This window comes from Suricata suricatta, chromosome 5 (assembly GCF_006229205.1).
Source record: "Suricata suricatta isolate VVHF042 chromosome 5, meerkat_22Aug2017_6uvM2_HiC, whole genome shotgun sequence".
NCBI classification, from domain to species: Eukaryota; Metazoa; Chordata; class Mammalia; order Carnivora; family Herpestidae; genus Suricata; species Suricata suricatta.
Window position 1 is genome coordinate 85,749,014 of NC_043704.1, and position 24,111 is coordinate 85,773,124.

The window sequence follows — 24,111 nt, forward strand, 5'->3', positions numbered from 1 at the left end:
TGGTTCATGCTTTGCAAAAGTATGTATGCATTTTATTTCTAATTATAAAGTACTACTTCATAACTGAAAGAAAATATTTATTGAGCAGGAACTGCATTAGTGATGGAGCCCTGGCTGGTATTGTCCCTGTCCTCAGTGGCACTAACATCCTTGAGGAGACAGCTGATTATAAATTAATGTACATTCAATAGAAGTGATATAGTGATAGTGCAGTGAAGAAAAACAAAGCAGGGTGAGGAAGCAGACAAGAACAGAAAGGTGAAGAAGTAACATTTTGGGTAGAGTCAGGAGAACCTTTCAAAATTGAGCAGATAAAGGAATGAATTGATGAAGTAGGCTCTGTAAAGACCTGGGAAAGTAGGTTCCAGGAAGAAAGGCTAATAAATGTTGAACAGGGAGGCTGCTGTGACCTGAGGAGTGCAGGAGGGGAGTGTTGAACAGGGAGTGCTGTGCCCTGCTGTGGGTGCCGGAGGGGAGTGGTAGAAAGGGGGAGATGTGGGCCAGGGAAAGATCTCGTACAGCCCCAGGGAAAATTTTAAGGAAGCCACTGGAGAAGAAGAACAGAAAGACATGGTCTGAATTATGTATTAATGGGACTATTCTGGCTGCTGGTTGATAATTGGCTAGAGGGTAGGGGAAATCAAAGGTAGGCAAGAGTGAAACTAGGGAAGCCAAGTAGGTGGCTATTGAAGTAAGATTTTAGGCAAAATTTGAAGGACGGCAGTAAAGGTTATCAGAAGTGGTCAAATTCAGAATATATTTTCTCTAATATGTGCTCCTCTGAAGAGAGAAGTCAAGAAATGAGACTTAGGTTTTTGGTCTGAGCAAAAGGAGAATAAAGACACAATATTTGTAGAAGCATGGGAGGCTGTGCATATCTGGTTTGTGTGGTGGACAGGGAAGAAATTCAAGAGTTCTGATTATATGTAATATTGAGATGCTAGACTTGGAATATTCAAAAGAATGAAAAGGCATTTAAAGAATCTCAAATACCTATTAACATTAACATTATAGTTTTTTTAATCTTTTTGAATATATGACCTTCATATTTTTGATTTAGCTTTAAATATACCTTATTTCAAAAGAATTGTGTTATTTGAACTCATGTACAAAACTATACTTACTGCATTAGGTGATGTTTAGACGTGTAAAGGAAATTTTCTGAAAAGTTTCCCTGAATGCAAATTGAGATTATCTGTACAAGTTTTAAATATACAAGCCTAGAAAACTCCAAGAAAGTCCAAGCCTTAACATTTACAAAAATCGTTAGTCTTCTCCCAATATAAATGCAGTATGGGAACATTGGTAATAATAGGTGGATATGTAAACCTCTCTCTATTTCCTTAGTTATCTGTGTTTAGTATTAATAAAGAATAGAACAGGATGAGGTCAGTTTCATAAGAAGCTCTGTATCAGTCTGAGGAGAAAGTGGTATTGATTTTTAGAAGCTCACAAGCTGCAATGGTTTGCAATAGAAACATCCTGGACCTAGAGCGAAGAGAGCTGCTTTCCAGTCCTGGAATTATCACTTAACTACTTACTCGGTGGCTACCGGTCACATGATCTCTCTGGCATTCAGATTCCACACGTTTGAAGTCAGGTCTGCACTATTTTGCTTATATAGCTAATAGGACTACTTTGAGGATTCAACAAAATAATGTATGTGAAAATACTTTTAGGCTGGTGGAACTATAGAATATTTTATATATGATAAGTGGATATTTAAACCTCTATTTCCTTGGATATCTGTGTTTAGTATTAGTAAGGGATAGAACAGGATGAGGTCTATATCCTACAGGTTACATAAGAGTCACAATTTTTATTATGTTGTACCATACAAATATGCCAATGGTGAAATTACATATATAAACCAATCAGTTTTCAGGGCACCTGGGTGGCTCAGTCAGTTAAGCATCTTGACTTTTGCAAGTTCTTGATTTTGGCTCAGGTCATGATCTCACAATTCACAGGATTGAGCCCCGAGTTGGGCTCTGCTCTGACAGTGGGGAGTCTGCTTGGGATTCTCCCTTTCTCTTCCCCCTCTCTTTCTTGCTATGCTCTGCCTGCCCTGCTCTCACTCCTCTCTCTCTCTCAAAATGAATACATTAAAAATGAATAAATAAACATTAAAAAAATCACTTTTCTTAAGACTAATAGCTATAAAATTACACATTACCTGGAATTAAAGCTTTAATTTTCTTATAACTTAATATCGCAGATAATTATAATTGAATAAAATGACATGTAACATACCTATCTACTATGATTTACTGACATAAGTAAACATGGCAATTGTTAATGAGTCTCTATTCAGAGAACATATGGGTAACAAAACACTTAGTAGGTGATTTAATCTGAGCATCCACTACCATCCAGAAGTTTTTCTGGATACCTCATTACTTTTTCTGTGAGATACATGCATAAATAAATATTATATAATTCCTATTCTAGATAAGTTGAAATCATCTTTGAGGGGGTATGTATGTATATCTAATATGCCTCTCTATCTTATTTGTATAACTTCATATATATTCTACATGTACATAAATGTATATAATTCTACATGTATATAAATATCTTTCAAAAACTACAAAAAGATATATGTCACATGGATAAAGTTGAACTGAGTGGAGATTCAACAGCAATGCTAATTTGTACAGCTAAAGAACTTTAAGTCTTAAGATTATTCATTTTCTTTCATAACCTCACAGTAAGTAATATAGAGCCATTCTACAGAGAACATTGAGTAAGGCATGAAAATACACATGTTACTTACAAAATGTAATAAGATTTTTAAAATTTATATATCTATACCAGCAGGTACATTGAAAAAAGCATATGAAAATTGTTTCACTTGTTTGTTTATATAATGCCTTATTCCGAAAAATAGTTGAATTTTTTTTTTGTGAAACAATGTCAGAAAAATGATATGGTCAAGGAAAAGGGAAAATGAAGATGGGAAAAATCATGAAGGTGGGAGGCCATGTTATTACAAAAACACTAAATGCCAAAAGTACCTCACTAGGGATTTGATTACTCATATTTAGTTCTGAGCTTCCTGGAAGGCCCAGCACAAAAGGAAACATGAGTTAGGAGTCAGAGTGTCAATTTTATGAAAGCAAAGCACTTTGCTGCAATGTGGGAATTTTTGTTGTTACTGTGTTTTGTTTTCCCCAAAAGAAACACATCTGTGTAGGTAGATATAACTTGAATAGTATAGGCTGACATTTCCTTTTCTCATTTAAAATGCTGTGGTTACCTGCTTGGTAATGAGTCTTGAAATTGAGAATCAACCTTTACAATCTGCTGGCCACAGAGATTACCTGTGCCTTAATAGACATTTCAAAAAGTAATCTAATATGGCAAAGTAGGTGATTACCTGGAAATTTATGATGAACACAACACAGGGAAGTAGGAGAGGTTTGCAACAGAAAGGGTATCAAACTAAAACTATGGTTTTATATCTGATACCATTGCTTATTATTAGTTTTATTACCAACAAAAGGGAAAATTTCTTAGCCTGCACTTTTTTGTTGGAAAATGTCTGATTTTGAAATAGATGACATTTGATCTACCTTTCTGAGAATGTAAGTTTGCAATTATACTCTAGAATCAGATAAACAAGGTAGGTTGTCGTGGAAAAGGAACGTAATATTCAGGACAATAGTGAGTAGGTGAGTAACAGAAAAAGGATAACAATGATTCATTATATGTGTTAATATATTGACTCTGTCATATCTAAAAATATCTAATTTTAGTACAAAGATTTTAGACAAAGTTTTTCCAAGACTTATTTTAGAAAACTATTTCAAGCTGTCAAATAAGTAAGTGATCCAGTAGTTGGGTGATAAAATTAAAGACAACTTCTATACTTTCATATATCCATTTCTGTTTTTTTATATTAGTAGGTTTATAAAATTGTTTTTCTGATTATGTAAGAAATACATGTTCATTGTTTTAAACTGGAAAGATGGGTAAATAAGAAAATAAAAATTATCTATATCTACACTTCCTGAGAAAAAATTACAATTACTGTCTTGGTGAATTTCTGTCCATCACTCTTTCTGGGTATTTAAATATGATAACAAAACATTTATTAAATTTATTATGTGTCACAAATTATGCTAAATACTTTACAGGCATTTTCTCATTTAACTTTTTCAACAACCTCAGAGTGTGTGTATATTAGTATTTAGGATTTAGCATATATATATATACATATATATACATATATACATACTAAATTTGTAATGTTCCACATGCACCATTTTAAATTCTTCTCCTTTTTCCTTACGGTTATATTGTGAGAAGCACCTCGTAGCCCTGGAGGTACTCTTTTGTTGTTCTGGGATCCAACTGTCTAGTGTTTGGAGGAAGGCGTTTCCTACACCTTCAACAGGCAATGCTCAGACACTAGCAAGATATCCAAGAACTTAACTCCATTCCACTCAATTCTGACACTATCTGTCCAGAGATAGCATCAGATTACACAGGTTAAGCACTCCATCCTACAAAACTGCCCTCTCTCCCCATTTCAGAAGCCAAAAACAAGCCCATATTGTTCCTGTACTTCTGACTGACTGGCTATGAATCAGAGGTTCTCACTACCCCTCCTCAGGTTTGATTAATTTGTTAGAGTGGCTCACAGACCTCAGAAGTCTTTTACTTACTAAATCACCAATGTATTATAAAAGTATGGAACTCAGGAGCAGCCAGATGGAAAAGATACATAGGGCAAGGTGTGGTACATGGGCACAGCATGGAGCTTCCATGCCCTCACCAGGTGCACCATTCCCCCCAGTCTCCACATGCTCACCACCCAGAAGCTTTCTGAGTTTTTACAGAGGCTTCATTATATAGCTATGATTGATAAAATCAGTGGCCATGGACAATTCAACCTCCAGCCTGTCATTTCTCCTAGAAAGTCTGGGAGTGGAGACTGGAAGTTCCAGATCACTTGGTTGGTTTCTGGCAACAAGCTTCTATCCTTAAAACTTCTATCCCAACGTCACCCTATAAACATGACACAAGACACCTTTATCACACTCAACACTTAGGAAATTCTAAGAGTTTTGGGAGCCATAAGTCAGGAACCATGGAGAAACAGAAAACACATATGAGAAATATATTTTGGTCATCTCAATGACCAAGTATATACTTTTCTTATAAATTGCAATATCTCAGGTACCCATTACTTTATGGGACCCTCATCTCATAGCCTGCAAGGAATAGCAGTACGACCTCATGGTCCCAACTTCAGGCTAACTGAACAAGAATGAACTCTTTGCTAAGTAGGGCCAATCTGCCAATACTGCCTGAGAAAATAGAATTGAGGAACTGAAGGAGTCAGACAGAGAAGGGTCTGTGCTGGAGTTTGAAGACATTTTCAGCTGTAAGCACATTAAGTAAGTGAAGAAAGCTTGTCTGTAGAGAGAAACAAGATAATAGAGAAGATACCCAGAGACGAGAAGGAGCTAGAAAAAATGAATATTCTTCTGTCCAGGGGGAAGCGGGGACAGGAAGAATAGCAGCTAGAGGTATCTCCACTTGCAGAGAGATTTGTTACCTTTCTTTGAAATGGATCCCCAAACCCTACTCTGTTTTTCCTCTAAACAAATTTTAATTTAAATAAGCTTTAATTTTTAACATAGAGTGTCTATTCTTAAGATGCCATGTCAATGTGTAGTAATAATGACCAACTTACTATGTGAAAGACATTCATCCAAGTGTTTTATGTTCACTTCTCTCATTTAATGCCTTTTAATATTCTTATCAATCTTAAGAGGTATAATTGTCTTAATTTTCACATGAGAAAACTGAAGTTTAAAACACTTAAGCAGAAAGTACTATTTAGGAATGTCAGGTTTACTGTCCTTTCCCCCAACACACACATTCACACACACATGCGCACACATTTTTTGCCTTTGTCACCTCCTCAAACCCTATTAAAATGACAAAAGGAGGGTTTCTTGAAAATGCTAATACATACCATGACTAAGAGTGCAAGGGCAGTAAAAGGCAGATGGACAAGTGTAGTTTATTGCATAAATTCAAGAAAGATGAATCCTGACTGGCAGTGAGAAAATTTGCAAAGCAGTTTATTTTGCCTTTTGTAATTGACCCTCAGATTCAGGAGAGATGACAAGAAGAGAAGATGTGGCTAAAAACTGGCGAAATTGGTGGTGATGTTGAAGCAGCATTTCAAGCTACTGATCTGGAATCCTGCTCCATACATGGAGATACCTGCTCCTCCTCCTTCTCCCCTAACCCCTCCCTGAATGTTTAGTCCAGGGAAGATGTAAGACAGAGGGTCCCTCAAATGGAAGACACCACTACATTGAAGATGTGTGCTGTGTTACAAGAAGGGAAGATGAGTTCTATGTGTACATCCAGGCTCTCTTCACCTACTTGCTTTCCAGAGTGCTGGCAGCCAGACTCTTGCTGTTTCGGCAGGAATGCTTATCTCTTAGGAATCAGCTTAGCCCAAGAGAAAAACCGAAAGATACCGACGTCAAAAATTCCCTAATGAAACAGCCCAGCCATTTTACTACACAGATGTCTAGCCAACCAGCTCCACCCAACTTGGACAAAGCTTCTGGTTACATTTCTAATACAAATAAATAGTCTAAGGTCACCACATACTACACAGGTAAATACAAGTGAAAATAAGAACGGCAACTTGGATGAAACTTTTTTAAAAACTCAAAATATTCTGATTGATATTAATATGAATATTATGAGATAATAGATGAGTGAAAAATAAACTCGGATGCTTTAAAGATATACATTCAGAGAACACAAGGAAGATTCTTGGCTATTAATATATAATACAGAAATTTATAAAAAATGGAAGATAAAGTTGGAGGAATCTTACACAAAGTAAAGCAAAAAGATAAGCTATAGAAAATAGAAGAGGCAGAGTACAGGAAAATTAAGGGGACCAGTCCATGCAATCTAGAAACAGAGACAATGGAAGGAAGGAAACTAATACAGAAATAATTCAAGAACATTCTCCAGAACTGAAGCACAGCATTTCCAGATTGAAGTGGCTCACTGTGTGCTCATGATAATGAATGAGAAAAGACCCACCACAAGACATAGCACTGTGAAATTTCAGGACTGAATGCAAAATATAAAAAAATAATAGCAAAAATTAAAAGTTCGTGAAGTGTCACAACATCAATATGTACAAAAGTGTGACTGACACAGTCAGTGCTGATAAAATGTTAGCCGTTGTTAATGAGTCGCTTATTTGCAACCCTAGAAGCTAGAAGGCAATATATCAAGGCCTTCATAATTCTGAGGGTATGTGATTTCTTGTCTACTATTATATTCCTAGCCAACTATTAGTTAAATATGAGTGAAATTTTTTTTAATTTCAGACAGGCACAGTCTTAAAAATTTTACCTTTAATGAGCAACTTCTCAGGGATCTGTGCTCTGACAAAACAAAGAAAAAAAGAAGAGAGGAAGACATGGAATACAAGATAAAAGGAAATCTCATACAAAAGATGGAAAGAGAATTTTTAGGTTTGTGGTGAAAGGAAGTCCCAAAACAACAGCTAAACTTTAGCTAGTCCAGATGTGGGAAGTCAGAAGGCTTCAGGAAGACTTTCTTTAGGAAAATGAAATTGACGCTTAATGTATATGTGTGTATTGAAAAGAAATTTGCATAAATGAGGATATGTTTGTGAATGAAAGAATTACAATTACATAGGAAGTTGAGAATAAATAACAACAACCCAAAGAGAAAAAAATTAAAAACAATTAGAAAAGCCAAAACTTGTTTAGAAAAGTGAAATTAGGGGCATCTGGGTGGCTCAGTCAGTTAAGTGTATGACTTCACTTTGGGTGTTTGAGCCCTCCTTTGGGCTTTGAGCTGACAACTCAGAGCCTGGAACCTGCCTCAGATTCTGTGTCTCCCCCTCTCTCTGCACCTCCCATGCTCATGCTCTATTTCTGTCTCTCAATAGTAAGTGTTAAAAAATAATAATTAAAAAAAAAAGAAAAGTGAAATTAGGAGTGTCTGCATGGCTCAGTCAATTGAGCTTGGGACTCTTGATTTCAGCTCAGGTCATGATCCCAGGGTCCTGGGATGGAGCTCCATACCAGGCACCAGGCTGAGTGTGGAGCCTACTTAAGAGTCTCTCTCAAATAAAAAATGTGAAAGTACTAATACCCAACATGACTTATTAAGGCTATGTTTATGTGGTCATAATACTATATATACTGTAATGATGTAATCAAAATTATGATAAAACTCTACTGGGAAAAAAAGGTAAAGAGTAAGGGTGTATATGTGTATGCTGGAGATAGAGACAGTGCAGGAGAGCTAAATTATGTTTCTGTAGTAGGAAGTCAATAGATAATGCCTTAATCTGAAAAATTAGGCTTGTTTTTTTCTTTCTTTGCTTTTAAAGTGGTGGAAGTATGGAGGCAAATATCCAAAAAGATCAGTTAAAAGAGCTGAAAGTGCCTACCTCAAAGGAACAAAAATTGGAAAAAGATAAGGTTCTATTTTTCTGTAATTAGGCTGCACAATTTGATTCTCAAAATTATAATCATGTGTAACTTTGATTAGAACACAATTAAGTTAAATTAAATGGCACTTGTTCAAGGTCATAGAACTTGAAAGTGGAATAACTAGGATTCAACACCCTCCCTTCTGCATGTATAGATACTTCATTTGGAGGGGTTGCTATGGAATGAATATTTCCTAACTCATTTAGGCAATCCTATATTATTAACCATTTATGTTTTATTCAAACTTGTCATTACTGTTATGAAACAAATATCTTTATATCTTCAGATGTTAATGTGTGACAAAATCTCTGATGATTTATTTTAGATAAATATCTAGAAGTAGAAATACTTTGTTTAAAAAAACAAGGGTATGAATTCTTTAAGCTAACTTGTATGTTCCAAACTATTTTCCAGAAAAGCTTTATCAAAACACTCTTGCACCAGGGACACTTGGGGGCTCAGTAAGTTAAGCATCAGACTTTTGCTCAGGTCATGATCTCGGAGTTCCTAAGTTTGAGCCCCATGTCGGGCTCTGTGCTGACAGCTCAGAGCTTGGAGCCTGCTTCAGATTCTGTCTCCCTCTCTCTCTCTGCCCCTTCCCTGCGCATGCTCTGTCTCTCTCTCTCAAAAATAAGTAAACATTTTTTAAAAATACTCTCACACCAGCAGTAGAATAAGTCTCTCACTGGCATTAACTATTAGTTTTATTCAATTTTGTCATTTAGTATAAAGAAAATATAATCTTATTTACTTATCAAAAGAAAAATTAGTTTCTTTTTAGATAAATAGCAGCCTAATGGTCTACAAATTTAGTAACTTCCTTTACACATAGCATAAAAATCAGTCATCAGTATTCACCTTTGGTCAGGATATTTGGAAGAAAACATGCTATCATTACAAGTTATGCAATACAGACTTTTTTATACATGGTCTTGTCTGGGAGAAAGACCTTCCTTTGCCCTGTGGTTCTTCTTGCTAGACTTAGAATTAATTTGACATGAGACAGATTGACAGGAGACAATCCAATTTAATAGCGTGTGTATGGGGAATCCACACAGACAAGAGATTCCAAAGACATTGAGGCAACAGGAAACTTACTTGAACTAAAGAAAGGGGGAGGGTCTGAGGACACAAAGGGGGAAAAGCTCATTAGCAAGAGGGTGCAAGGAGTTGTTTGGAAAAACCTATGCAGATAGGTTCTTTAAGTAAGGGGGAGTCTGTGTTACTAGCTGTCTTCCTGTTGCAGGCTCTGCTTTTCAATGTAAATTTAGGCAGTTATGGGGGAGGTAGAGAGCTTTTCCTGCATCTGTTGAGTATTTATTACTTTTAACTTGAAGTAATCTTTATGCCAAAATGGCATACTTTGGAGCATCTCACCCTGCACCACTTCAATCTCATAAAAATAAGTTTTATTCTGATCTGAGGGAAATTAATGATCCTAGACTTTAGACCCAGCCTTTCATTTCAGATGTAGTTGTATATTTTATGACTATCTTAAATTTACACAATGCTTTCTCTTGAAAACATGTATTCAATATTCATTTATCAAACATTTATTAAGTATATATAGTATTCTAGAATGTACCAAATGCTGGGACACAGTAATAAATAAAACAGTCCCTACCCTAAAAGCTCAATACTTGTATAGGATTCCATAACAATCTCAGAAAGTTCAGATAATCTTGGGAATTCAAGATGAAAATTATTTCTGAAAGTATGAATGTCTCTATAGTATAAGAACAGAGGAAGGGGTGCCTGGCTGGCTCAGTTGGCTAAGCGTCAGACTTCAGCTCAGGTCATGGTCTCATGGTTTGTGAGGTCAAGCCCCTCATCGGGCTTTGTGCTGACAACACAGAGGCTGGAGCCTGGTTCAGATTCTGTTTCTACCTCTCTCTCTCTCTTTCTCTCTCCCAAAAATAAATAAACATTAAAAAAATAAATAGGGTAAATTACTTGACTTCCTTATTGTTAGCCAGGAGCTCAGTCTCCTTAGAAATTATAGCACATTAGAATATTTCAGCTAATCATATACAAAGGTACCGTATGATTACACTTCAATATATGATATGCACATGTGACTCAGGCACCAAGTACTCTCTATTCTATTTATGAAAACTGGTAAGAAGACTTTTCATCATATAAAATGTATAGAATGTCCCCAAACTCTGTTTTATCTGTATACAGTCTCTGTAACTAAGTTTTTTTTTTGTTTGTTTGTTTTTGTGAGAGGGATTTGATCCTAGTTCAGAAAACACAATTCAGTACTATTGCATGATCGTTTCTGTCTTTGAACTGCATTGTCGATGACACTTCAAAAGAAACTTGGTATAGAACCTGACCCATAAATTAAAATGTCAACATTAAATCATATCTCTATGATAAAAAGGAAAAACCTCACGAGAATTTTCACCCACCTCTGATATCCTATTGCTCTGCTTCTCAGCCTCAGTGACAGTTTTTCATTTGTCCAAAAACGAATTCTGTGACAGAAACATGCCTTCTCTTTATTAAGCAGATCTAGCATTATAATTCTGTTAAGAAAAAAATTTAGAAGCTTGGAAGTCATCTCCTGGCCATAAGAAGTGAAGATAAAATCACTTTTATCCCCTGCCCCCTGCCCACCAACACACAATGCTCCAAGGACTTGGTTTCCCTTTCAAAAAGTGGCTTAGTGATTGGAATGGAGTCAGGGTATATTTATAGAAAGACATATTATTAGTAGGCCATGTCAGCACAATAACAGGATAGTGTTATAGACCTCAAGGAACATAATTCTCCAGTCCCAGTGCTAGTGGTTAGCAAGCTAGGGAATTGTTATCTGAATGTCTTTAGTATCAAGGGGCCCTTTCTTCCAACATTGAAAACCTTGAAACAACTCATAGATATGTTCTTCTATTTTTCTAACCATTTTCCTATTATGCTTCTTTTTGTGTAGTACTGAATAAAGAATAGTTTTATAAGTCAGACAAATGTGGGTTTCAATCTTGATACCACTTAACAACCATGTCAACTTGGTCTTAAACTCTTTAAACCTCAGAACCCCCATCTGTGAAGAGGTGGAAAGACCTTCAAGGAGGTGGAACATCAACCTCCATTCCTGTGCATAGTGGTTTCCCTTCTGATGGTTCTTTTTCCACCCAAGAGTACATGCAGAAAAGAGGAAAAACAGAGGACTTTATAGTGGAAAAATCTGATGAACATTCCCTTCCCCCCCAAGGTCAACATCAACAATGATGAGTCATGTTGATAACATATACCCTTGATTTCATGTGATAAGAATGACACTTTTCCTCTGTGATCTTCCTCCCCCAAAAAACCCATAACTCCAGTCTCTTTATGAGAAAAACATCAGAAAAACCTAAACTGTAAGACATTCTACAAAATGCCTCAACCAATACCACCCAAGAAGGGGGAGTAGCATCTATCTTTACTTGTTATGAACATCAAAGCATTTTTAGTTACAGACTGTTAGATAATTATATATTGTTCAAAATATACATTCCCACTTTATTGACATCACATTTGGCCATATGACTTGCTTTGACAAATGAAATATAAACAGAGGTGCAATGTTTCCTTGTGAGCTTTTGTTTTGTAATTTTGTCATGCTGTGTCCCCTCTGAAACCTCCATGAAGGCCTCTCTGTCAGTCAGTCCTACGTGAAGACAGAACTGTCATTGGCAGTTAATCTGTGATAGACATGTAGCATAAGCAAAAGAAATGTTATTGTATCCTCCTGAGATGTTGGGGTCACTTTATGACAGCAAAACTGAGCTTACACTGAGGACCGAGCTCTAATCAAATAATTCAATCCATACCATTTCCCCATGTTTTTCTCCCCTTCTCTCTCCATGTTTCTCTCCCCTCTCCTTTCCCTCTTCTTCTACCAACTTCTCCTTCTTAGACTACATTTACTAATTTCTGTGTTTCTCCTTCTTCTACTAACTGTCTTTAGACTTGAGCATTCCAACATCTTTTCTTAAATATGCTTTTAGCTATTTCTGTCACTTTCATTTTTCTGGTATTTCAGCTAGAGGCACCAGTGAATGATTGAGGTCCAGATAAAATCCCTCTGCTACTCATCTGCTTTGCCCTTTTATTCTCCCCACATTTGTGTCCTGATGAAGTTAGATTAAAATTAATATCCAGAAACCCTTTGAATGGGAGAAGAAGCCACCACAAGGGATGAAAGATGTTTTTAAAGAGGTTAGAAGCTGATTAAAGGCATGTAAGTCTCATACTTTATTTTTTTTTCCTCTTAGCAGCAGCTATCTCCTGAATCACTGCCCAGTTGCCAGCTGCGATCCTAGCTCCAAAGTAAGTCCGGCCAATTCTGAAATTCTGGTTGACTCATCCAACCTTCATGATCACTCAGGGCTTACTTAAACATCCAAAATGACCTAAGATGTAGACTCCCTCATCCTGAGATATCTGCACCTGGTATGTAATACAAAGGGTAAATGGGCAGAACGTGCTCTTCTCAATCATGTCCCACTTCAGTTTTACATGCATGCAATATGAGAACATACTATCATTAGATTTATCCAACCTTCAAAAAATAAAACTATTCAACCATTTTTATAGGACTTTAATGTCCACCGCACAAAGCCAGAAGAATCTTTGAATGGTGATGCTGTCAGGCAACAGCAGAAGAGTTGGTGTTTTGAAGTCAGGCACAGTTCACCCAAGCTTTGGCATTAATTTCATTGGCACAGAGAGAGAAGACATTGCTGACTGCCAGGAGGTAAGCATACATACAATTTTCTTTTAGTCCTGTAAAAAAGATTGAGGAGTTTGATTTTCTTTCTCAGTTTCAATCTTAAAATTCATATTGCTTTCTAAAGAGTTCATTTATCTCTCTCATGTGAAGATATAGGATATGTGTGCTCAGGTGGGTGCTTTGGGCATCTGGGTGCAAAAATCAGAGGAGAAAGTCAGTCTGTAGGAAAGTTGGTTGTTTGAGAGTACCCCATGTACTTCCTCCATGAAAAGTCCTCTTGGCACAGCTATATTGGGGAATTAAAAGAGACAGTCACACAGCAATAGGGTGTTATGGTGGGAGGGGAAAGAACATTATTAGGTTTCAGGAAAATGCAAAAGGTTCTAGAAAAGAGCCTAGTATAGGACACATTTTTCTGGTATAAAAGGTTAGATGTACAGTTGAGAAGGACAGAAAATTGTCCTGTTTATTTTGCCATAATTGGCAACTAGACAAAATTTATAGAAATCTGCTTCCAAATCCTATTGTGATCTGATAGTGAGTGGGATTCTACAGCTTCTAAAAAACTGATTGGGCAATTTTCACAACATGTAAGAATCTCTGCAGAATTTCCACTGCTATTCTTTTCCTGGCTAAGAAAGAGGGAAAAGACAAGAGTGATGGATGGAACAATCAAAGTAGAAAATATAATTGCCTTTGAAGTTTTTTTTTAATTCCGCAAACAGGTCTCTAATTTTCTGAACTTACCATGGAAACTTTTGCTGGTCATCACATTTTTATTTTTCCATATTGCTTGCTCAGTTGTTTTTATTTATGTGTGTGTTTCTTAGATTACTATTTTAAATCTTATTGTTAAAGTTTCTTTATGGCAGCAAGAGCCAACTTACTAAAACTTTATACGTTTTTCATGTACAAAAGTTCATAATACTGTCTTAATAATGGTTTTTTAAAATACATATTTGAACACGAGTTACACCATCTCCTTGAAGACAAAGCAGGAAAGTTACATATTAAATATTCTGATCACCACATACAGTTGCTAGAAAAAAGAAATCAATAGAAACAATTAAAAGTGTGTCAAACATAATAAAAAGAACAATTACCAATCAAACAGATGGTTATCATCTTGACAGTTTGAGATAGAGGTTAAGCCCAGAAAGTACAGCATTTGAATTCATGAGAGAAAGGAATGCACTCTTAAAATATCAAAAGGTAGAATCCAATACTTTCAGAATATATTTTGTGTCTTGTTAAGACGATGTAAAGCACTCATGAGATCTAAATGAAACATAATGAATTGCTAATATTGTGGGCACAGTGGCTACATCATTTGTAGAAAATGATTATTTTGAAAACATCAATATTGAAACTTTAGCGTATTACTTAAAATAAGGGGAATTATGAGCAGAAAGGTGAGTTGCTAGGAGTAAAAGTCCTTGGACTTCTTCTAGCTTCAGAGTCTTGCTAAACAAGGTCTTTTAAATTGAAGGAGAATAAAAGGGAGGCTGAGATTTAGGAGATATGGTGAATGCATTATTTGTTGGAATGGACGCTAGACTACATGAAGATATTACTTATTTCCTTGTATACTAAGTCTAGATGGTCCAAGTATTTGGAGTTACTTGACCAGTGACACATATGCATATGTCAGAGAAATAATAAATACTAATATAAATAGAGAAGAATGTGTTCTGAATTTTTTATTGGACAATAGTATTAGTCATATCACAGGATGGACCTGCAAATTCTTTTCAATTTGTTTGTACATATCTTTGTTAGTAAATTGCCTCAATATTGAATCCTCTTCCCAAGCCCCTCTAGCACCCTCAAAAAAAAAAAAAAGAAAAAAGAAAATTCAGAACTTTTTATCCACTCTACCTGAACTCATAAGAAGTACTTATTTTAACTTAAATGAATTTTTCTATTACTTGTTTCATTGGAGTAGTGACTCCTTGGCTTTTCATTATAGGGGCTATATTCTACCCATTCATGATGATCTCATGTACTTCTGATGGGATGAAAGTTGACACATTTGTGTCTTTGCTTATGTGCTCCTCCTCCTGGAATGCCCATGGCTCTAAACTTAGTAAATGTTATTCATATTTTAAAGTCTAGATCAATAGCATCTTCTTGAAGACTTGCTGTATGGACCAGGCAGTCAATAATTAATGCTTATTTACATTTATTCAAATGTGTGGTCAAATATATAAATCTTTCAACCAGATTTTTTTTTACAAAATTTACATCATGTAGTTGCTAATTTCTAGCTTGTAATGTTCAATTTAAAACTAGCAGAGAATTTCAAAGATTTGAATTAAAAACTTCATGCTGCCTCTAGTTTAAAAAAGAATTCTAGGCTCTAATACTCCAATGGTGGAATGCTTTTTGTTTTTTTCTTTTATCCTACACTAATGTCTTAGTCCTCCCCCCCTTTTTTTCCCTATTACATTGTGCAGCAAACTTGGCTTATCTTCATATGCATCTTATTTTTTTTAATCATGACTGCTATTTTCTAAGCTTTCATCACATGATAAATTAACCCATTGATGTATTATCATATCTGAGAGCATGCTATATCCAGGGGCACATCTTATAGTTCTTTATTCTAGCTTAGTTTTTTTTTTTAATGGAAATATGCATTTTTACTAAAGGAACTTTGGCTTTTAAGTTTTGTTGTTGTTGTTGTTTTCCATTTAAGACAAACTCTTTGAATGTTTTTATTATCATTTTGATCATTACTGCTACTTCTCATATAATTTTATTTTTATGAATAAATTGCCTGAGAGAGTAACTTTGACTTCCCAGGAGCCATCTATGCTGACTTTCTTGTTTGTGTTAAGTAACTTCAAAATTAACAAGGTATTAGTATGTTAAATATGAAATGAGATTTTTTTTTTAAAGTGTATATTAGTGGATGGCATCTGAATTCCCCTTAGGGAGACAAATGGTTTTGAAAAGAATACTGCCTATGGTGTGGAAGATGAGGACTGAGGATTACAGTCTGAAAGGAAATATGTGGAAGTATCAGCCAAGTGTTCAGCAAGGAAAGTTATCACAAATTTGGGAGTGTCAATGAGGACAAGAAAAGTGAAAGAGGGATTAATCAGACAGGGAAAGTGTCCAAATCATGTGGCAAAAGACTGGAGCCTGAAGAGAGCTAGTTGATGGATAACTTCTTATAGCAGACCTATTGAAGGGGTTTTAAGAAAGGGATTGTCTAATATTCAATTTTAAAATGTTTTCTATGAAACTTTGTGCTGTAACTATGTCTTTCCTTGCCTTAAAACTTCAGAGAAGTCATCTACACAAATAATTAACAGGATTTTGATGAAAACAAGGAAAAGTCTTTGCCCCTTCCTGTTTTATATAAGACAGAACATACAAAGTAATCACTGGGGATGAGATAACAGTAAGCCTCAGAGTTCAGCAAGAATAGAAGATAATACTTGTTGGTGTACATGAAAACACCAGTTTAAACATCTTTCCAAAGATAGGGTAGTGGGGAAAGAGCGTGGGTTTCCTACTTTCTGAAGGGATAAAAGGGTTGAATCAATTTTATGTTAATTTTAATGAAAATGGTGTTGGGTTGCCTGGGTGGTTCAGTTGATTAAGTGTCTGACTTTGGTTCAGGTCATGATCTCGCAGTTCATGAGTTCAAGCCCTACATCCGGCTCTGTGCTGACAACTCAAAACCTAGAGCCTGCTTCAGATTCTGTGTCTCCCTCTCTTTCTGCCCTCCTCTGTTCTGTCTCCCTCTCTCAAAAATACATAAACATTAAAAATATTTTAATAAAAGTATTAATTTGGTTGACATTTGGGATATACATATAAATGATAAATACCAGACCTATAAAAATTACTTTTATAAAAAAAAACTTTTTTAGAAAATGATATTATCAATTCAAACGTTTTCTTTGTCATCTGATTACATCATATTTTTTATGTCATTCCTGTGTGTGTGCTGACACTGGGACATGGAGTGGGACAGAATCTGAAAGCCATAACTCAGGTTCAAATCATGGTTTGTAAATACCATGGTGAGGACACTAGTTCATGCCTGGTGCTTCACTAGCAGTGTGATGCCAGGCATGTATCTCAGTAGTGTCATGGCTCAGATTTTATTTTTGTTATTGTTGTGGTTTGTAAAAAAGTAAATAATAATCTCTGGGCACCCAGATAGCTCAGTTAAGCATCCAACTCTTGATTTTGGCTTAAGTTGTGATCTCATGGTCTGTGGGATCAAGCCCTGCCTCTGGATCTGCACTGACAGGTTGGGATTCTCTCTCTCTCTCTCTCTCTCTCTCTGCCTCTCTCTCTCTCCTCTCTCTCTCTCTCTCTCTCTCTCTCTCTCTCTCCCTCTCTCTCTCTCTCTCTCCCTTCCCCTGCTGCAGACTCTCTCCCTCTCTCTGTCTAAAAAACTAAACTTAAAAATAATAATCATCATCATCATCTTTTTAAAAATTTTTTTTAACATTTATTTATTTTTGAGAGACAGAGAGACAGATCATCAGCAGTGGAGGGGCAGAGAGAGAGGGACCCAAAGAATCGGAAGCAGGCTCCAGGCTCTGAGCTTATCAGCACAGAGCCCGACATAGGGCTCTAACCACGAACTGTGAGATCAGGACCTGAGCCGAAGTTGGACGCTCAACCAACCTTGCCACCCAGGTGCCCCTTTTCTTTTTAAAATTTTTTTAACATTTATTTATTCTGAGAGACAGAGAGACAGATCATGAGCAGGGGAGTGGCAGAGAGAGAGGGACACACAAAATTGGAAGCAAGCTCCAGGCTCTGAGCTAATCATCATCATCTTGAATAGCTTTGATGATTAAATAATATAACATATGCAAAATATTAAGGACAATGCCTGGAACCAAGTAAGCATTCAGTGAATGGTAGCATTATTTGTTTGTTTGACTTTAAAATTATTATTTGGAGAAAGAAGATTAACTTTGGTAAAATTATTCACATTCCTTTCCATTCTTATGATTCCAGAGAGCATTGTCTGTAAACATTTGAGAAGGATTTTTGGTATATGTGCTGCTGAAGCAAGCACTGAGAAGGATTTTTGGAACAGAATTTTAAAGCATTTAGGTTTTTCAGCTTACATCAATGTCAATTTCATGGATGCTATAAATTTATACTAATTGAATGAGTCCTAAAGGGAAATCTCAAGTGACCCCAAATCCCCAGATTCATTCGAATCCTCCTGTCAATTGATTTGTCATCCTGAGACTGAGTTGGCCTAGGTTGGGACATAATCTTTCACAGATGCCTCACAAACTGAGAAATCACTAGAAGAATCCACAGCAGCTAGTGGAACAAAAGCCTAAGTCATAGTCTGGATGTTGAATATGTAATGCTGCCACTCTAACCTTATCCCAGAAAATTTTCTTTTATCATCAAGATTTAAGTATCAGAGTTTAGTATTTTCTCCATATTCTAGAATGTGGCTAACTAACATAGGTTAGAGATGATGAAAAGGACGTTTTGTCATAGTAGAAGGAAACTCTTTCTTAAAATTGAAAAAATTGAATCCCAGGATGTTAGTAACTTGCTCAATCCATAGCAAGTCATAGACTTCTTTTTAATGAAATAAAAGTAGAAGACTATATGGTCTGACCTCTAATAAGGTCACAGGTAATTAATTTTTATTACAACCTTATTGAGTCCTAATTGACATACAATAAATTGCATATATTTAAAGATTATATTTTTATTAGTTTTTACATATGTTTAGACTAATAAACCCATCACCACAATCAAAACAGTGTACATATTCTTCACCCCTCAATAACTCATCATGTCTTTTTGTGATCCCTTCCTGCTGCCCTCCCTTGCTGCCCTTCCTTGCACTCTACCCATATTGTCCCAATGCAATATATAATATATATAACTATTATTAGAGTTTAATTTGCATTTCCTAGAATTCTTATACATACTGTCTATATTTTGTTTGGCTTCTTTCATCTCAAAAAATTATTTTGAGATCTATATCTGCCTTTGCATATATCAATATTTTACTCTTTTATTGATGAAAAATATTCCATTCTGGAATGTACTACAATTTGTTATTCACTTACCTAGTGTGCAGCTGGTGATGATAGACATTTGGGATATTTCTAGTTTTGGGCTATTAAAAATAAAGTAGCCATGAGCATATACAAGTTTTGGATACAAGATTTGAGTCAGACTTGATTTTGTTTTTCTTAGGTAAATACCTAGGACTGGGTGAAATATTTGAATCATATGGTAGGTATGTGTTTAACTTTTTAAGAAATGGCCAAACTGTCGTCGAAGGTGTTATACCATTCTCACCAGCAGCATATGAAAGTTCCAGCTGCTCCGCATCTTCACCAACATTTTGCATAGCCAGTCTTTTTTTATTTTAGCCATTCTGATGAATGCATAGAGGTATCTCATTGCAGTTTTTATTTGCATTTAACTACTGAATAATGATATTGAGCATATTTTCATGTGCTTGTTTGCCATCTATATCTTTGATAAAATATCTGGGTTATGATCTTTAGCCCATTCTTTAATTGGCTGTTTATCTTCTTGGTACTGAGTTGTAAAAATTATTTACATATTCTGTATAAAAGTTTTTTTGTCAGAAACTTTATCTTGCTTTCACATTGGTTGAATGCAAGTGGTGAGACCAGATGTTCTCACCTTCTTCCTGACCTTAGGGTTAAACCTTTCACCACCAAGATGTTGCGCTTTATCATGTTAAGGACGTTCCCTTACACAACTAACACAAGTTATCTTTAACACAACTTTTTTTTTTGTACTAGGACAGAATTCCCTTCATGCCATATGAGAGATCTTATCTGTGATATTTAGCATTCCCCACGGGCATAGAATTCCTTATGTAAATGTGAAATTTGGAGGCATATATGAGAATCAAGCTATACAAGCCATACTGGAAACCAATACTTGCTTCTGAAAGGAATGAAAAAATCAGTACATGTGCCTGTGTTCTTTCTATGCTTATTGCAGAAATTAATAATTGATCAAGCATTCTTTCCCAAGGACCCCAAATGCAGACAGATCGTCTACATAACCCCTAGAATTGGCATATGATGAAAATTTGCTATCCCTGATCTATAATATTTTCACATAAGACATAAAAAAATATTCAATGAGTTGGCAGAATACAGATGTAGGTATGATGTGATATCACTTGGTTTCTGTAATCATCTTATAGCTCTGGGAGTCTTTTCATAAATATTCCTTCAAACAACCTTGTGGAGAGGGCAGGAATTTGGAGAGGGGAGATCATTTGGAAAACTGTAGAACCATAAGATGTTCCAGAAGGAAAGTTTTCTTGAGATCATCTAACTCAGAAATATTCAGACTTTACTGTTTTTAGCTTTAGAACATTTTCTTTTAAGAATCTTACAAAAAGTCCAATATCTAATAAGCTAGCTAAAATTAAGACTGCTATAGGTTCCCCATGCCGCACTTTTCCATCTCTTGGGAGCCCCTGATATATCTCATTGAAAAATGCTAATGTTGTCCAGCTTTCACTTTATGAATGTTGAAGTGTAAGGAGTGATATCAAGTGCCTAAGATCACCTGGGTAGAGAATGACAAATGAGACTTGAAGACAGAAATCTTGATCCTTGTCTGATATTTTCTTCTGTATTATATACATATGAGTTGTTGAAGATAATAATAAGACTACTATGGCTACATAAAACTTTACAAAACACTCTCTCATTTATGAACTCATTTGGCTCCCAAGCATTTTCATTTCCAAATTAGGAAATTGAGGCTCAAAGAGAAGTAACTTTTCCAAGATCACAGAACTGATATGTTGTTTTATTGGGGCTCAAGTACAGCATTACCTATACTTAGGCTAATACATCATGCATTCTCTGTACCCACAGAAATTCAGAGTTCATAGACTTCTGGAAAGCTCCAGACTCATACATCAGACTTAAGGAAAACATTAAGTTATTACTAATTAAATATACCTTCCTTTTAATGCAATACATATGGTAGATTTTTTAGAGGGAGTGTAGAAGAAGAGGCATTGGCAAGTGGGCAGAAAGTTGAGTGGAGTGCTGAGAGAATAAGTGACTCCACAAGGGCTGTGTCACATGAGTTATGGGTGATTGTTTTGGGTGAGCAAAATTAAGGTGCATATCTATATAAGATTAGAAGAATACTAAAATTTGGCTATTTCTAATAATTTTCAAAATTTTCTGTACTAATATAAAAAGTAAATAAGTACTAGAGTGAGCAAATAAAAAAGTTATTGGTAATAAAGCCACTATGTTAGAGACAACCAAATTATCCAATAATTGGGATAGTTCAATAAATTATGATACTTGCAAGCATTGGACTTCTTTACAATCATGACTAATGATATTCTAAGACAGTACATAATTTTTTTTATTTTTTTAAGTTTATTTTATTTTGAGAGAGTGAGAGAATGAGGGAGGGGCAGAGAGAGAGAGAGAATCCCAAGCAGGCTTTACACTGTCACCATGGAGCCTGATGTGGGGCTTGAACTCATGAACTGCAAGATCATGACCCTAGCCTAAATCAAAAGTCAGATGCTTAACTGACTAAGCCGCCCAGGTGTCCCCATAATTTCTTAAGAAAGGTATAATAGAATAGGAAATATATTCAGGATAAATAGTGAAGTAAAAAATTGTATTATAAAATAACATATAATATGTGATTCTAGATTTGTGGGGAAATATATATATATATATGTATACACACACACACACACACACACACACACACACGTGTAAAGGATCTAATCCTGATGTTAACAGTTTCTACCTTTGCAGAAGTTGAAGTAGGAGACTATGAACATGAATTTTAAGGAAATAAAATTGTTTGCCTCTTTGTGTTCTTTAATTTTGTTTTGAATTACAATTTTAAAACTTTTATAAGCTTTTTAAAGGAAGTCCAGTTAGAAGTTATGAAATTCTAATGTATCCTCTAAGATCACATTAAATTATTAATTTTAAGGGAATATGTGGGTGAATGTGCCAGTGAGTACTTGACTAAGAACCCCAGTAAGGACTCTGCAAAGAAGTGTCAAAGTTGGCCAGAGGATCACTATGCAAGATCCCTTATATGACGAAAACAAACTCATCCATATAGAAAAAATTTTTTTTAACTTTTTAAATTTTAATTCCAGTATAAGAAATGTATAGTGTTAATTAGTTTCAGGTGTACAATATAGTGTTTCAACAATTCTTTACATTACTCAGTGCTCATCATGATAAGTGTACTCTTAATTCCCTTCCCTTGTTTCATCCATTCCCCTCCACCTACCTCCCTCTGGTAACCATGAGTTTGTTCTCTATAGTTCAAAATCTGTTTTTTGGTTTGTCTCTTTTTTTCTTTGTTAGTTTTATTACTTAAATTCCACATAAGAGTGAAATCATGTGGTTATTTGTCTTTCCCTGACTGACTTATTTCACTTAGCATTATACCCTCTAGATCTGTCTATATTGTTGCAAAGGACAAGATTTCATTCCTTTTTATGGCTAAGTAATATTTCATTATATGTTTATATCACCTCTTCTTTATCTATTCATCTAGCTGTGGATACTGGGGCTGCTTCTATAACTTAGCTATTGTATATAATGCTGGAATAATCATAGGGGTAAATTTATCTTTTCAAATTAGTTTTTTGTATTCTTTGGTTAAGTACACAGTAGTGGAATTACTGAATCATATGGTAAACCCATAACCATTAAAAGTAAAGAAATAATAAAGATTGGAAATAAATGAAATAAATAAATGAAAGAGAAACAAAAACAAAACAAAACAAAACAAAAGCAAAAGAACAGATCAGTGAAACTAGGAACTAGTTCTTTGAAAAGATCACAAAACTGATAAACCTTTAGCCAGATTCATCAAAAGAGAGAGAGAAAGGCAGATGGGGGAGTACTCAAGTGAAAAAATCATAACTGAAAGAGGAAAATAAAAACCAATACCACAGAAATTAAAAGAATTATAAGAGAAAATTATGAAAAATCATATGCCAACAAATTGGACAACCTAGAAGAAATGGATAAATTCCTAGAAACATAACTTCCCAAAACATAATCAGGAAGAAATAGAAAATTTGAACCAATTACCAGCAATAAGATAAAATCAGTAATCAAAAATGTCTTAGCAAATAAAAGCCCAGGAAGAGATGGCTTCACAGGTGAAGTCTACCAAACATTTAAAAGAAGAATTAATACCTATTCTTCTCAAACTATTCCAAAAAATAGAAGAGGAAGAAAAGCTTACAAATTCATTCTATGAGGCAAGAATTATTCTGATTTCAAAACCAAATAAAGACACTACAACAAACAAGAACTCCAGGCCAATATCTCTGATGAACATAGATGCAAAAATCCCCAAGAAAATTTAGCAAATTGAATCCAACAATATATTTTAAAAAATGATTCACACAATCAAGTGGGATTTATTCCTCAGATATGTGTGGTTCAATATATACAAATCAAACAACATGATACATCATATCAACAACAAAAAGGATAAAAAACATATGATCATTTCAGTAGATGGAGAAAAGGTATTTGATAAAGTACAACATCCATTCATGATAAAAAGCTTCAACATAATAAAGGCCCACATATGAACATTAACATATGAAAAACCCACAGCTAACATGATACTACATGGTAAAAAACAGAGCTTTTTCCCCAAGATCATAAAAAAGACAAGGATGTCCACCATCATCATTTTAGTCAGTATAACACTAGAAGTCCTAGTCACAGCAGTGAGACAAGAAAAAGGAATAAAAAACATCTAAATTGGTAAGGACAAAGTGAAACATTCACTATTTGCATATGATATGATATAATACTATATGTAGGAAACCCTAAA

At 35.2% G+C, this 24,111-nt stretch overlaps 1 long non-coding RNA gene across 1 annotated transcript in view; it reads left to right on the forward strand.

Moving 5' to 3' along the window:
• Positions 1-6,556: 6,556 nt before the first annotated feature.
• LOC115292736 overlaps positions 6,557-24,111 on the forward strand; it is a 143,037-nt gene continuing 125,482 nt past the window's right edge. Inside the window, exons 1-3 of the long non-coding RNA XR_003909109.1 lie at positions 6,557-6,649; positions 12,785-12,839; positions 13,107-13,266. This is a non-coding gene — a long non-coding RNA (uncharacterized LOC115292736). The remainder of the gene's footprint in view (positions 6,650-12,784; positions 12,840-13,106; positions 13,267-24,111) is intronic.